At 39.0% G+C, this 5,475-nt stretch overlaps 1 pseudogene; it reads right to left on the bottom strand.

Annotated features, from left to right (window-relative positions):
* Nucleotides 1-4,174: 4,174 nt before the first annotated feature.
* Nucleotides 4,175-5,194, bottom strand: LOC126085648 (dimethyladenosine transferase 1, mitochondrial-like; annotated as a pseudogene).
* Between the last annotated feature and the right edge of the window lie 281 nt (nt 5,195-5,475).

Here is a 5,475-nt window from a genome sequence, read left to right as displayed (position 1 = left end):
AATCATCTCCAGGGGAGAGAATGTGATTTGGCATAGTTAATATTTTTTAAATTAATGGAAAAATACACAGTACCTCTTGTACTTTAAATACTGTGTTCTTTTCATACTTATACAAATTGTAAGAAATAATAGTAAATTAAAATTTGAAGGATTTTCTTAAATGCAAATGTTCACCACTTTCTTTTAACTTGCATGTCTTCAAGTACAATTCTTTTTCTGATATAATTTTGACAGCCTCATATAGCAATATTGAATTTGTCACAATGACGAGAAAAAACGTAGCCTACTTTGAACCAGAATTATATTTCTACTTTACAGGTCAAACCTAAAAACATCAGTTATTGTCTACAGTGTAGTTAAGTTGAGCTATCCCAGTGATTTGAAAGTGTTTCCTAATTGATGCAACGTTGATAGAAAATCATCACCAAGGGTTAATATCTGAAGATCATGAAATGGGGAAGACAATTAAAATGGTACAAGTACAAACTTGGCGTCTGCAGGAAAAGTATGCACAAACATTTTTATCTGCCAATATTCATAGCAAGGGTTTCAACATATGCCCTAATAGCTAGTAAAACCTGATTATTAGGAAATTAGGAGCATGTTTTACCTCAATAAGCCTAAATCAGGAAACATGATTCTTAGCTTGCCTCAGTTACTTTTAGGTTATGTAGGTTATGTAGTTGGAATCAACTCGATGGCACTGGGTTGGGTTAGTCATGGGTTATTTATTTAATATTCTGTGCTTCAGTTGCTTTGTTTATTAAATGAGGGTGTTTGGATAATTTTTAAATATTTATTCAGCTCAAAATTTTTATTCTGAGGTTCTTTTGGACAAGTGAACAATTTTAAAAATGTAGAAGCCAAAGCAAACTAGACCAGTCAAGGGGACATTTTACAGAAGAGAAATTCTAAAATGCAAGCTAATATTAGTTTGGGTTCACCAAAAGCTAACACTGAGAAATGGATTCAGGTACAAGTGACTGACTTATTAGAAATGTGTTACCCTATGAAGCCAGTAAGACAGTCAGGGATGTAGGACCAGAAAGAAAAAAAAGAAAAACAAGGGTATGGTTTCGGCATAAGCCTGATCCCAGGGAGCTCCAGGATATAAAATATACCCAAAAAATGTATCCCACTTGGAGGCAAAGGAACTGGCCTTTCATATTCCAGTACCATTCACTGGGTTCTGGCTACCCCAGGGGGATGTAAACTTCCAGGCTCTTCTGGCTCTCAGCATCTCCACAGAAGTGGCTCTGGTAACCCAAGAGCAGTCCTCTGAAGAAGGCCACAAGTACTACAACATTAAGAGTGAAACACTAAGACTTCTGCTTCCAACCGAGATAGAGTTATAGGAATCGGATCTACCGTCCAATCTAAAACACCAATAACAGGACAAAACTGTGTAAAATAATCCTTTTAAGACAGTGCACATCAGCCAACAAAGAATGGTGATCCCTAAGAGAGAAGAAACAAAAAGGTGAGCCCTGCAATTACTTTAGCATAAGGCCTGGAGAGAGTTTCCAGGCCCTGGCAAAGACAGGGACGACCCAGTTACAGTTTAGTGGTCTCACAAAGTTGAGGAGATGGAGCAGGAAATCTGGGGAAGGTAAGGTGTCCAGAGTTCATAGGGCAGAGTACCAGAGAGGAGAGAGCAGCACAAAAAGAGATCTCCACCAAAATCATAAAACCTTTAGAAGAAAACTTAGGGGTAAATCTTCAAAACCTTGTATTTGGCAATGGATTTTTAGATACAACACCAAAAGCACAAGCAACAAAAGAAAAAATAGGTAATTGGATTTCACCAAAATTAAAACTTCTGCACATCAAAGGACATTATTAAGAAAATGAAAAGACAACCTACAGAATAGAAGAAAATATTTAGAGTTTATATAACCAATAAAGGTTTAATATCCAGATTATATCTATATCTGCATCTGTATCTATCATCTATCTAATCTATCTGTCTATCTATCTATCTGTCTGTCTATCTACCTACCTATCTATCATCTACCTATCTACCTATCTATCTATCTATCTATCTATCTATCTATCTATCTATCTATCTATCTATCTATCTATCTATCTATCATCTACCTATCTAAAACTTCTAGAACTCAACAACAAAAAGACAAAAACCCCAATCAAAAAATGGGCAAAGGACCTGAATAGATAGTTCTTCAAAACCCACTGCTGTTGACTTGACTCCAACTCATAGCGACCCTGTAGGACAGAGTAGAACTGCCCCATACAGTTTTCAAGGCTGTAAATCTTCATGGAAGCAGACTGACACGCCTTCCTCCCATGAAGTGGCTGGTGGGCTCAAACCACCAATCTTTTGGTTAACAGCTGAACACTATAACCACTACGCCACCAGGAATCCCAAGTTCTTCAAAGAAAATATATAAATGGCCAATAAGCACATGAAAAGATACTCAATGTCATTACTCATTAACCTCATTAATCTGTTGCTGTTCAGTCGATTCCAGCTCATGGCAACCCCATGTGTTACAGAGTAGAACTGCTCCATGAGGTTTTCTTGGCTGTAATCTTTATGGAAGCAGATTGCTAGGCCTTTATTCCATGGCACTGCCAATCTTTAGCTTAAAACCACAGTGAAGTACCACTTCATACCCACTAGGATGGTTATTATTTAAAAAACAAAACAAAACAGAGAATAACAAGTGTTGACAAGGGTGAGGAGAAATTGGAACCCTCATTCATTGCTGATGGGAATGTAAAACGATGCAGCTACTGTGGAAAACAGTTTTGCGGTTCCCCAAAAAGTTAAGTATAGAATTACCATATGACCCAGCAATTCCACCCCTGGATATATACACAAAAGAATTGAAAGCAGGGACTCGAACAGATATTTGTACATCAATATTCATTGCAGCATTATTCATAAGAGACAACAGGTAGAAATAACCCAAGTGTCTATCAACAGAATGGGTAAACAAAACGTTATGTATATATGCAATGGAACATTATTTGGCCATAAAAAGGTTCTGATACATGCCACAGTACAGACGAACTTTGAAGACATTATGTATGCTGTGTGAAATAAGTCAGACACAAAAGGACAAATATTGTAGGATCCTACCTATATGAGATATCTAGAATGGGCAAATGTATACAGACCAAGGTAGATTACTGGTAACCAGGCTCTGGGGAAGGATGAAATGGAAAGCTGTTGCTTAATGGGTACTGAGCTTTTTGGGGTGGTGACGAAAAAATTTGGAAACAGACAGTGGTGATAGTTGCACAACATTGTGAATTTAATTAATGTCACTGAATTTTGCACTTAAAAATGGTTAATTTCACGCTATATATTTTACCACAATAAAATTAAAAAAGAGAGAGAAAGTGCTCCAGAAGTCTGCAGAGGGTCTCCTTTGAGTCTTAAGCTGAGTTCTGATGAGAGCAACCATGTGAGATAAATAGTGGAGGCCAGGGAGAAAACTACCTGAAAGAATTAGAGGGGAAAATACCTACTCATATTGGGCCAGAACTATTCCTGTTCCCACTAGCTATAGTGGAAAACCTCAGCATTCACTGGACATTGGGTCAAGCACCCAGAAAGTTTTTGCCTCAATAGTAGTGCAAGCCTTAAACTAAAAGCTGCTCTGGTCTTGCCTAATAAAGCTTAAAAGCAAAACCTAAAAAGGACAGACTGTTTCCAAACAACTGCATCCAAGAGCAAAGCTCTTAATAACCAAAAACCAAACCAAACCAAACCCACTGCCGTCAAGTCAATTCTGACTCATAGCAACTCTATAGGACAGAGTAGAACTGCCCTGTAGAGTTTCCAAGGAGCACCTGGCGGATTCGAACTGCTGACCCTTTGGTTAGCAGCTATAGCACTTAACCACTATGCCACCAGGGTTTCCAAGAGCATTAATAAGAATAAAAAATGTCCAACATCTCATAAGGTAAAATTAGAGTGTCTGGCTTACAATGAAAAATTAAAAAACATATGAAGAAACTGGAAAATAAGACCCATAATGAAGAGAAAAATCAGTCAGTCAGAACCAACACAGCTATGAAACCAAATGGTCAACAATTATTTTATTTTTTTCTGGTCATTGGCATTTTTAATGTCATCCTGTGCAAGACAAAAGAGTACACACAGAAGAAATGTTAGTGTCTAAAGTAACAGCTAAAGTCTGTAACTCTACTGATGCACCTCCTTGTTCTGATTTTTGCTGTTACTCTGCTTGAGTTCTTCTCAGAAGTTATATGCAAAGAGGTGAGGGTTTCTGTCACACATTTTCCAGTAAACACCACAGAGGCTTTTAAAGTGTGAGAGAGAGCTGACAGGGCCAGAGAGTGGGGTCCGCTTCTGCCAACTGCAGCAGTTTTCCAGTGCTTTCTAAGCACTGAGCTTCAGGGAATAACATTCCCAGCCCTCAGTAGCAGTATTTCCTTCTGAACTAAAATGTGTTCTGGGCAAGCTTTTCCACCAACTTAAATGGCTGCTCTATCATGGACTCTATCAGGGGAGTGAAATGCACACTCCCACGTCCACCTCTGGTTTGGGGATAAACGCTTGACCTGGAATCGTAAAGACGTTCTGAATGCTGCAGAGGTACTGGGCCATAATAGAGAGCTGACTATGCTGTATGCTTCCTGTGCTGGCTGTAAGTCTCTCTGCCACTTCCTTTTGAAAAGCCAGAGTCATTTGGGTTCTGCCATAAGCAAAAAGCCCATCTCAACAGGAAACATCTTTAAGCCACTTGATAATCAGTGGAGTTGATACACTAAAAGGCAGATTTCCAATAATATGGATAGTTGGTGGATCATCCTCCCACTGTCTTTTAAGACTTCCTGGAAAAGCTTTTTCTATCTTAAAGGTCGACACATCTCCATGGACAATTCTCAGTTTTCCAGGTGCTGCATCAGAAAGCGTCTGTAATCCAGGAATGAATTGAGGGTTCTTTTCAACCACCAGGAGTTCAGCAACACTGGCGTTGAGAATAGATCTTGTGATTGCCTCCAGCCTGGGGCCTACTTCATAAACATAAGCATTTCTAAGATTGCGAGCTTTCCTTACAATTTTATCCGCTAGCCTCAAGTCCAGGAGAAAGTTCTGGGACAGCTGCTTCGATGCTTGCATTTTGAACAACTTAATGATTTCTCCAATCGTGGGCAACGGTGGGAGGTGGAAGGTGCTGAGTTTCCTGGCGGCAGCCATGGGTTTTGCGGTGGCCGCCAGGCCACTTTCCCTCGCCCTTCAGAAAACACCGGTGGGGAGAAGCCTGGCGGTCAACCATTACTTTAAAGCAAAGATGGAAGGATATGGGGACAGGAAATCCAGATTACTGGAAAGGAAACATCCAAAATGTAATTAATAGTTGACATGTTGTGAAAAATGTAGCCAATGTCACTGAACAATTTGTGTAGTAATCGTTAAATAGGAAACTAATTTGCTGTGTAAATTTTCAGTGAAAACACAATAAAATATTATTTTAAAAA

Source organism: Elephas maximus, chromosome 11, assembly GCF_024166365.1.
Source record: "Elephas maximus indicus isolate mEleMax1 chromosome 11, mEleMax1 primary haplotype, whole genome shotgun sequence".
NCBI lineage: Eukaryota > Metazoa > Chordata > Mammalia > Proboscidea > Elephantidae > Elephas > Elephas maximus.
Note: the sequence above shows the minus strand (reverse complement) of the source record. Positions and strands in the feature narration are given on the sequence as shown.